Genomic DNA, 11667 nt, shown 5'->3' with positions numbered 1-11667 from the left:
CTATCTTAGAACATTCCTCTAAAGAGAGATCAAATCCCAATACGGAGGGTTAATTTTCCTTTTTTCAAATAGATCATTGAGTAATGCTCCAATATCTTGACTATGTATGAAGCCTGGGACAATGCTATCACTTTGTTCTTTTGATCCCTTAGGATTCAAATGCTTAGAACAAAATTAGCTTCTTCCAAGTCCTTCATGCTAAATTGTTAGGTTAACCATAATTTAATCGATGACAATGTCCCTACATCATTTCCAATGAGTAAAATGTCATCGACATATAGAACGAGAAATACCACCTTTCCATCCCCTAAACGTTTGTAAACATAAGGTTCATCTACGTTTTGTTCAAATTCAAAAGTTCTGATCGTTTGATCAAAACTTTGATTCCATGAGTGGTATGCTTGTTTAAGTCCATATATAGATCTAAGCAAATTGTAAACTTTATGCTCATTTTCCTTCGCTCTATATCCTGTGGGTTACATCATATAGATACTCTCTTCAAGATGGCCATTCAAAAATGTTATCTTGACATCCATTTTCCAGATCTCGTAATTGAGAGCCGTCACAATGGATAATAATATGAGGATTGACTTGAGCATGGCAACTGGAGAGAAGGTTTTTTCGTAATTGATACATTATTTCTGAGTATAACCTTTTGTTACAAGTCTAGCCTTATAAGTTTCCAGTTTTTCATCCGTATTTTTATTTTCCTCTTGTAGATCCGCTTACACCCTATGAGTTTTATCCCTTCCAATAAGTCCACAAGTTCCTACGTTGAGTTGGAATACATAGAGTACATCTTACTTTTCATATCTATTTTTTAGAGCTTGGAATCAACACTCTGCATCACTATGTCGTTTGTGAGTGGGTCATCATCTTCCTGTTCAATAGACTTAGTGTTAAAAATACTTAAATTAACTCTCAAGTCATTTCTGTACTTAGTGAGAAAATATATTCATTTGTGAATGCGACCTATTTCTCTAACTTCATCATTTTCGTTCATTTGGTTTTACTACAATTTATTTCTGGTTCAATGAGATAGTAGAGGGACTGATTGGACATATATAATTATGGCTCAAATAAATTATAATTAGGTTCTAGCTTTTCGCCTATTCATTATAAACTTATTTAGTCGTGAAGTCATTCTGCTATAGCATCGTGTCTGAGCTCTCCCTAATTACACACCATTACAAAAGCCACTCAATAAACACTCATCTAATGACCTTGTCATAAGTGTGTTACCCCCATATGATTCCTTAATATATTTGGGATAAATCTGTTCTCCCAATATGATACTATTTTTTCTAATGGTAACTATTACATCTTCCTTTATTAAAAGTCAATTAGTGTAAAAAAAATAACAAAGTCATTTATCATAAAGACAAACGAACTTTGACCACATTCACTTTTCATCTATCATATAATGCCAATGAGAGTATATCATTTACCCATTAGTTGAACTATGAATTCTACCATTGTGAATGATATTACATATTGTAGAAGTCGTATAGCCAATGCACCAACTTTTGGTTCCTTATCTATTTGAATTCAGGCGTTTACTTACATCAAAGTATACAAGTCACGTGTAGATAGTTTGTCATCCACTCAGGATTAATGTATGCCACACTATGAACGTCACAAGTGGATAAATCCATACACGGATCTAGGGTCTATTCTACTTGGGTCTTGTTTGATGTACTGTCTGTCTAGTCAGTCACATTTACGTCTCTATCTTCTAGGAGTCATCCACTCCGATGTTCAAGAGAAACATCTCCTCAATTGGACTTGATAAACAACATATTAGTCTTTTAATCAGTGTGCTCATTTTCGATTAAACTAAGGACATGTTTAGGTTCATCTACTAATACAAGTTGTCTTTTTGTATCACAATATGATCATGTAATACTACTTAGTATTAGTTAAATGTTAGATAATCAGTGAGCCAATATTTGCTTCCATTTTGCTTTGCGTGCAAAAACATTAAGGCTAAAATACAAAGGGTATTAATATAATTAATGAATATTTTATTAAGCCAATTTGTTTAAAAAATACAAGTATACTTAGACAAAAACACTACACTTAGGGCACCAAATCCAACACAATCCACCATTGATAAAGCCATGTAGGATTTGCATTAAGAAACGCAAGTTTATCTTTTAACCAATTCACCTGGTATCAATTCTAAAGGAGAGAAACTGATTTATAGAGAAAAGTAACGTATTCAGTAACCGATTTAATATATTCTTGGTCATCCATACAATTTTCTAGTTTTTGGCGTGGCTTAATCAAATGGCTACAGTTTCATCATTTCTATCTTTTAACCACAACCATTGGTTTAAAAAGGATCCCTGCAAAATCCTACTATAATAAGATCTCACATTAGACGTTACCAATAATCATGGATTATCTTTTATTTACTTGAAAAAAAAATAAAATGTTAAAATATTTATGAGAAAGATTTTGAAACTTTACCAAATAATATTCAAAATTCATAAATCAAAACTAATTTTATTGAACTAAACGTCAAACACTAAAAGTCCAAAATTAATTTTTAAAATTAATTAATTGAATTAGGTTATAATAGGTGGTTTGAAAAATTGATCAAATTAAATCAAACTCAATCTTAATAGGGGAGGGCCTTGGCCTGCAAAAAAGGTAAAACTGCATTTAAGCCCCTTTAGAAATAATAAAGTTATATGTTAATAGAAAGGTAAAATTTTATTTTAGACCTACAAAAGTTTATAATTTAATTTTAGCCCATAACATGTTATAGGGGTTCGCGGCTGGATTTAGACCAATAAGTTTGATCATAATTTGATGATTTGATTAAAACCCATGGTTTTGAGAAGAAAAATTGATGAGCCCAAACCAAAATCGTTGAAGAAAGAGAAGTAATTATTATAATACCATTGAAGAAGTTTCCAAAGGAAAAGGATGATAGAAAAGATGAAGTCAATTCAAGCAAAGGGAAATTAGAACAAAAGGGTTTTCTGTTAAAACATCTTGAGGATGCATGCTTTCATCACCAGACTGTTCCAAAGCATCACTTCCAAACCAATATATATGTAAATTGGTGACTTAATTAATTTCTTCAATGGAAATTGCCAACCTCTCGTGCCTTTGATTCTGACTAATGACGTTGATTGGGTTAATCCAAATTGTGTCGTTAAATGCAATGGGAACACTTAAAATTCTATGTCAAATTATTAAGTAATACGCCAATTTGAACTAAATATAACCTATAATGCCGGCATGAAAAAGATGGACTTATTTAATATTTAGTATTAAATTATGAAAGAAAATTTGTACAAGCAAACTTGCTGGTAGTTGATGAAAAATGGGTTTTTTCATTAACCCTCTTTTGTTCATTATCGATATATATGTAAGTAAATCTATTACAAAATGTTTAATTTATATTAATTCAGTTATTTTCCAAAGAAAAAGTGAATGGAAGGGTTCAACTTACAACTTAATCTAGTATGAAGCTTTTTCAGCCTCCATGGTGGAAGTCATAAAAGTTGAAAGCTTCCAATATAAAGCAGTGACGCATTAATATAATGTTGTTTTCATGCAGAAAATATATTGGCTGAGGATGATTAAGTTGTCAATTAGTTACAAAAAGAGCCAAGTTATTGAACGTTTATTTCACATCGTTGGGTCACAATTAAATGAAGCATGGCAATGGAAAATGGGGGTCTGTTCGGGACATGGTACGGTAGCTTGGAAGCAACTGCGAGGAATATTAATGGGTAGCTTTCATGAGTGCTTTGAACACTATATTCCAAAGACCTTTTTGGAGAGAGAAAGTCGATAACAAGGGAAAACAAAAGAATTTTTAAAATTGAATTTCAACTTACAATCTTATACCCTTTATTGGAAAGCAGTCTTCAGTTCGTAAATATGATAAAATTTTTGTGGTCAATATGCTTAAATACTAAATTAATTAATAATTGCATGAACTAAATTTTTAAATAATTAGAGGTACGAGCTATGAAATATTAATGGCCACTTGATTTGCCATGCAAAAGTTGTCTCAAAACAGTACTAACCTAACCTGTAAAGCAATTAATTTTTTTAGTTGATAATTTCTTTGGTACTTTCATTCAAGTAAATCCAAAAGAGTCAACATATATATATATATATATATATATTTAAAAAATTGCTGAATTGTTTAAAGCAAAACTAGTCATATATGTCATCCCCATCCAAAGTAGTACAGAATTTTTCGTTTAATTACATTTAGAATTCATATAATGTGAGAATGAAATGTATAGATCTATAATACTAATTGCATCAAACATCCCCAAATTATTATTTAAATTTTAAATTGATCTTTAGATTGTAAAATATTTAAAATAAATCCCTAAACTATTATATTATTCCAATCAAGTCCTTTTTCTTGGTTAAATGGTATTCCAATCAAGCCCTTTCATTTGCAGTTTCATTAATTTTTCTTTTGTTATATGTCTATAGCTAGTGATATGTAACACCGTCTAGGTGTGACACATGTTAGTATTTTTATTTTTTATTCCTTTTCTTTTTGTTCATTACTCTTTTCTTCCCTTTCCTTTTTATACATAAATACAAATAAAAAATAATTTATGCTAATAATTAAATTCAATTTAAAGATATAATCAATCAGAAATTATTATTTTGCTTTAATTTTATAGAAATATTTTTAATTTATTTTTTCTTTATATTAATAAAAACAGAAAACAAGTAATAACTTATATAATAATTTAAATTAATTGTAGTAAAAAAATTATTAAACTATATTTATTTATAATGATTTTATAAAATTATTTTTCTTTTTCTATTTACGAATAAAATAAAAGAGAAAGGGATAGTTAGAAAGGAAGAAAAAGGGAAAAAAGGAGTTCGAAAAGTTAAATGGAATGATTGAGGAAAGGACTTGGTTTGAGCGATACTCATTTTTTAGGATTCAATTGTTTATAAATTAATATAGAATTTGGTTAAGGTTAGAGGATGCTCGGTGCAATTAACAAAAAAATTATATAAATTAAGTTAGGATTAGATCCAACTTAAAAACATTGTCTAGACTCAAGCTTCAAAATTCAAAATTCAAACTTAACCTAGCTTAGTCGAGCTTCAAATTAGCTTGTTTTTAAATTTACAATATATTATTTTTTATGTATTAAATAATTTATATCATATGAAAATTAAATATATTAAATGAGAAATTATATTATTTCAACTCAAAAACATATATTTTAATTATTTTTTTAAAGATTAGTTGAGAGTTTTTATTTTTTAATATATTTATGGAATATTAAAAAATTGCATTTAGCGTGAAAAAAATTAAAATATTGTGAGAAAAAAGATTGGGTAGTTGTGAAAGTGGGTAGTATTTTAAAGATGATGTGAGTTTTGTTAAATTTAAAAAATAAATAAAATTTTTGAATTATCTATGCATTTAGTTATGCTATTACTTAAGTATAACTTCTTTTACATTTATAAGTTAGTATTTAATTAATTTGTTCACTAACTTAATAAAAAAATTATAATTAATATAGATTATACTATAATGTAAAGGTTAAAAAATATGCTAAGTTGTTTCAATTTAAAATTTTAATAAAAGAAGTTGATTGAGTCTTAGCTCGATTGGCATAGACATTGCTGTTAATGTAGGAGGACGTGGGTTTAAGTACGCTGAATCTCTCTTATTTATGTGTTAGGGAGAGGTTATGGGTAGTTCTAGACATTGTGTCAAAAGAGCAGATATAATCAGAACTTATAATGATTGTTCAAAAAATAATGGTATCAAACTTGATTCGACGAGAAAAAAATTTCAAATTTTTCGTTAAACGAATAGAGTTATTCGAATTATTCGAGTCAACTAGAATTTTTTTTTGAATTTCAAGTTCGAATCGAGTTTGGTTTCGATTTGAATAATTCGAATAAAATAAATGCCAAACTATAATATTTTATATTTTTACCCGAAACTCCCAAGCCTCTTTACTTTCCTCCAAAACTTTTTCTCCCTCTCATTTTTCCTCCAAAACTTTTACTCCCCTCCCATCTCACCCCCTTCTACCCCAAACTCATTCCCCCCCCACCAATTTTTTTTGAATATCCCCCTATTGTTTTTTGAATATTCCCCCCATTTACTTTCCCCCTAAAATTTTCATGGTATTGGATAATTCAATTTCGAATAGAATATATTAAATTGAGTTAATTTTAATTTTTTAATTAAACAATTATGAAATATATACTAAATTTGAAAATAGAATTATATAGTAACTAATTAAATAAATTATTAAGTATAGTACAAAAAATAAATTATAAGTGGGTCAAACAAGAGACACTAAATTAGTGTTTAACCAAGTCCTTAACATGCAATTTACCCAAGCCTTAAGTGCAATTCCACCATGATTAAATTAAGTTAGTGGCTTAAGAAAATCCTAGCCATCATTTTCCACTAACTTCAGCCTTATGAAATACTAGCCATAGATTATTATTTTTTATGTTAATTATAAACTAGTTAATATATTTATGTACATATGAATATATGTATAAACTTGAGTAAGTGGGAGAGAAAATTCACTTACCTTCTTCTTCCTCACCGTTTGCAGAAGAAAACAAAGTAAAGTTTCTAAGTTCTTGCATGTCGTGAGCCATCTCCATAGGTAAGGAAGCTTTTTTTTCCTTAATTTTTAGTTAAATATCATGAGTAAGACGAGCCCATTAGTTCGAATGATAGATTGATGAGTATTTTGTGTGGTTGTCATTGTTAAAGGTTAAGGAAACTAGAGAGAGAAATTTTATATTTGATATTTAATGTAGCTTGATGATGATGAATATGAGTTTGTATGTTAATGGGTTATGATGGGAACAACTTTTTACCAAGGAATGGTTAAGTGGCCATGGATGGATGTTAAGTACTTAATGGGAGAAAAGTTGGAACTTTGAGAAAAAATTATATTTTAGTATAGCTTAGACCCTAGGTTTTATTTATAAAATCGGATTAAAATTCAATCGAAGAAAACTCAAGTTATAGGAATTTCAAACATTAGGGTTCAAAAGATTTTAATGAAGCTTTGCATCTCATGACATTACCATTTGTTTAAATGATCATTAAGTGACCATTAGATGTTAAACTCATAATATTGATTATGTGATTTTAATGTTTTAATAGAAAAAGAGTAAGAAAGAGGTGGAGCAAGCAAAGGAAAAGAAAAAAACTATTGAGTAAAAGCTTTGAAAGAATCTCTTTTCAATTTTATTTTGAAAGGTAGGTTTTAATGGAATTTACTATCCTTGTTGTTAGTTATGTATACTTGTATGTATTAGTCTATTAAAAGTATTATTAGTTATGAAATATGCTAAATAGTTAATGAATTTGATATACTTGACAAGGAAGCACTAATGAATGAAAATGAGCTTGTGAATAAATTGAATGAATACAATATGAATCATGAAAGGTAAATGATGCTTACATGAAAAGTAAAATGTTTAGTAAGATTGGTCAAGAGAATGGTTGACGATATTCTTATGGATTACATGATGAAAATGTGTTTCATATCAAGCTACGGTTTATGAATTATGAAAATTGAAATGTGGTTGTCACAATTTATATGTGTATATGTTCATGAATGGTAATGCCCATCTAAACATGGTATAAAGGCTAGTATATAGTTAGTATGCCAACAGAGTTGTTTGTGTACTTTTGTGTATTGGATCTGGTGCCTTAACTGTAGTATATTTGTTTATATATACTTGTAATTTTTAAACAGATTAATTCATGAATTACATTAATAATTTCTATAATTGTTCCCATATGGGTTTTGTACGCAAAGCAAAATGGAAGCAAATGTTGCTCATTGGTTGCCTAATGTTTAACTGATACTAAGTGGTATTACATGGTCTAATCGAAATATGAAAAGATAGATTATATTAGTAGACGAACCTAAACAAGTCCTTAGTCTAATCAGAAACGGGCAAACTAATTGAAAGACTAATATGTCATCTATCAAGTCCAATTGGGAGATGTTTGGTCGGGCATCGAGACGGATGGCTCCTAGAAGATAGAGGTATAGATGTGACTGACTAGACTTATAGTACATTAGACTGGACCCAAAAAGAATAGATCATGAATTCGTTTATGGGTTTATTCACTTGTGATGTTCATTGTGTTGCATACCTAAATCCTGAGTGGATGATGGACTATGTATGCATGACTCGTACACTTTGATGTAAGTAAAAGCCTAAGTTCGAATGGATAAGGAACCGAAAGCTGGTGTGTTGCGTGTACAACTTCTGTAGTATGTAGTGTCATTCACAATAGTGGAATTCATAGCTTAAGACATAGGTAAATGATATCCTCTCATTGGCCTTACATGGTTGTTGAAAATTAAATGTGGCCACGGGTCGTTCATCTTTGTGATGAATGACTTGATTACTATTTGACAGTAATTAACTTATTATGAAGGAAGATGTAATGGTCACCGTGAGATAAAATAAGATAATATTGGGAGAATGAATATTATCTCACAGAGATTAATGAGATAAAATATGAGCACACTTATGACAAGATCATTGGACAAGCACTAATCATATTGGGAGAATGAATATTATCTCACAGAGATTAATGAGATAAAATATGAGTACACTTATGACAAGATCATTGGACAAGCACTAATCAAGTTGCTTTCGTAATGGTATGCTGTTGGGGATAGCTCAGTCATGATACTATAGTGGAATTACTTCGTGACTAAATGAGTTTATAATTAATAGGAAAAAATTCGAAACTTAATTAGACTATGAGTACGTTTTTCTATTGAAATAGACTTCAACAATTCAGCAAGGGTTTTACCTCTTCTCTTTATAAATAGATGCACTGATAGCACTAATCATACGATTTTTGAGATATTGTTATTCTGTCCGAAAATAGTGGGAGTTCATTCTCTAAGTATTAATTCTAGTTTCCAAAATAACAATTTTGTCAATTTCTATTGAGAGAATTTTACTTTCACACTTAAAGTAAAGAAAACTATTTCTGGTTCTATGTTTGATTTGAAATGTTCAAGCCCACGCTCAAGGCAGTTTGTGGTATGAGAATAGTAGAGAAGGTTGTTCAATTGAAAGCTAAGAACGAAAAGAATCCGTCTAACCAAAGACACATGTATTGTTTCGGTAAAGAGTTGATTTCATAAATATCACAAACCAACTCAGTTTTCAAAATTTTTATTTTTTGTTGTGCAAAAAAAATGTTCTGAACTAGATTTTTTTTCTAACAATTCAATCATTTGGAAAATTATTTAACTGAATTTAAAATTGATGACAAAAAAAATTTTCATGCATTGATCCTGAGTTAAATTCTTTCTAGGGACAAGAAAATAACTTTTATTGGAGACAAATTTGATGAACTTTCAGTGACTACAAATGTTTCGAAACCATCATTTGATCAACCACCTAAGCTTGATTTGAAAAAACTACCACGTGATCTGAAATATTCATTTTTGGATGAGAATGAATGTAACACTCCGTAGATGGGCCTGGAAATTTTGGCCTCGCAAGTGAAGGGTTCACCAGTGTTCTGGCGAAGTAGGTGTTAGCCAAGGTTTAGGTGAGCTGGGGGTTCACCAAAAGTGTATTAGCGAGGGGGTTCGCCAGTAGCAGTGTGTACCTGAAGATGTGGTAAGGGGTTCACTAGATCCATTACCAAGTTGGGTTCGTCAGTTTCTCTATGAGGTAGGTTCGTTAATGTGATGGTGAGTTGGTGTTCGCCAGTCTTGTTACGAATAGGGGATTGCCAGTCTTATTGCAAACCAAGGTTCATCAGTCAAAGATACAATTAGACTGAAATTAGGAAATAAAGATTTAGTGTATCTAAGAAGACTTTACATGCAAGTAGTAACTTTCCTAAGTCAAGTAAGGTATCCAAATATTATTAGTACTCTTAAGTCTATATATACGACCCTTAATTATGTGAAATCTTCACTGAATATTCTATCGTCAAAGTCTTTATTCCAAGTTCAGTTCGTAGTTATCAGGGTAAGCCTCTGTCTTATTGAGTGTGATTGTCAAAGTTCATATTGCATGAATTCTGTATGTCTTGTTCTGCTTAAGTAATATGTGTGTATGTTTGTTGCAAACCAGCTAGACCGTCTTCTAGTAAGGATAAAGACAAAACTAAACTTGTTTTAGTTTCTCTATTTTTCGGTGAGTGGTCTAGAATTTTTTGGAGTATGTTAACTAAGATATTGTTCATTTTATACTGATATGTTTCTTTAAGAATATGTTTTTGAAACAAGTTTCAAAGGTAAGTTTTCTAAAAATATATGTTTTAAAGCTACAAACCTCTATTTTCAAGCATGGTTTGAAAATATGATTTTTTAAAGCATAGTTTTGTGCGAGCTCCTATTCAAGATAAGGTTTTAAAGAATGTTTACAGAAATGGTTTTACAAGTTGTGTATCAACGAAGCTCCCTACGTGAGCTTAACAAACTATGTATTAGCGAAGCTCTTCATGTGAACTTAAGTGATTGTGCTCCTCAGTGAGCCTAGTTCTATATGTGAGCTAATGTGATTTGTCTCAAAGTGCATGCTCCTTTGTGAGCTAGATTGGATTATATCCAATGAGAAAAAGTGAGGAACTAGTATTGTAAGATAGACTCTGATCGTAAGTGATGATGCTCCTCAGTGAGCCCAGCTTTACACGAGCTAGTGTGATATGTATCAAAGTGTATGCTCCTCTGCGAGTTCAGTTGGATTCTATCCAACAAGACAATGTGACGAGTCGGTGTTGTGACCTAAGGCAAAATCTGCTATTAAGTATGAATTAGTCTTGCGAGCTAAGGCAGACCCTATCTAAAGAAAAGGTTTTTCTGAAAAGTGCAAGCTGGCTTCGCAATTTTAGGACGAGCCGAGACTTGGTTTTTAAAACTTTTTGATAAATGAAATTGGCCTCACGATTTTAAGGTGAGCCCTGCCTAGTATGTTTTAAGAAAAGGCTAATAAGTTTTCAAAATTTTTTTTCCAAGGTTATGTTTTTTGACAAAATGTGCGAACCGGGTCTCGCAACCTCACCTGCAAACCCAACACGTGAAATGTTTTCAAGGTTAAATTTTCTTTTTCTTTTTTTTAAAAATAATCTATTTCTAAAACATATCATAACGTTTCTGATTATTCACTGAGTTCACAAGGAACTCACTCACTCCTCTCTTACTTTTTCTCAAGTAAGTAGGTTGCGGGTTAGCATTGGCAAGTCGATGATGTGGCGAGGTGCACTCTTGAGCAGATGTTGGTGAAACTGGGTTAAAGGTGATGAAATTATTGTTATGGGTTTAGAATTAAATGTTATATTTCTGACTTTATGAATATGACAATACTATTTAAAGTTTAGACTATTTAGTTATGTTTAAATTCTCATTACATTGATTTGCAAACCATGTTTAAAGTACTTCTTATTTCATAAATAAATTTGATATTATTCATGCATGAGAGTACTCTATTTTATTTACATGCAAGTTAGATTTATGATTAAGGTTTATTGCAAGCTTCATGCCATATTTACATGACTCTGTTATCCCGTAAATGTAAACGATCCCATGTAGCTGATACAGACCTTAATTTCAGGCATATCCTTGTTATGATTATTTTATTACATGCGAACCACTAGTAAGATATGTGAACCCATGATTATAT

General features: G+C 30.6%; 1 long non-coding RNA gene across 1 annotated transcript; it reads left to right on the top strand.

Moving 5' to 3' along the window:
* The first annotated feature begins 6538 nt into the window (after window positions 1–6538).
* LOC107909895 (uncharacterized) lies at window positions 6539–11456 on the top strand. The gene is made up of 3 exons (XR_001687396.1): window positions 6539–6647; window positions 7157–7252; window positions 11200–11456. It is a non-coding gene; the product is annotated as an uncharacterized lncRNA (long non-coding RNA).
* The last annotated feature ends 211 nt before the right edge of the window (window positions 11457–11667 follow it).

The sequence above is a fragment of the Gossypium hirsutum genome, chromosome D02 (genome assembly GCF_007990345.1).
Source record: "Gossypium hirsutum isolate 1008001.06 chromosome D02, Gossypium_hirsutum_v2.1, whole genome shotgun sequence".
Lineage (NCBI taxonomy): Eukaryota > Viridiplantae > Streptophyta > Magnoliopsida > Malvales > Malvaceae > Gossypium > Gossypium hirsutum.
The sequence above is the reverse complement of the archived record's forward strand: the minus strand, read 5'-3'. Positions and strand labels throughout refer to the sequence as shown.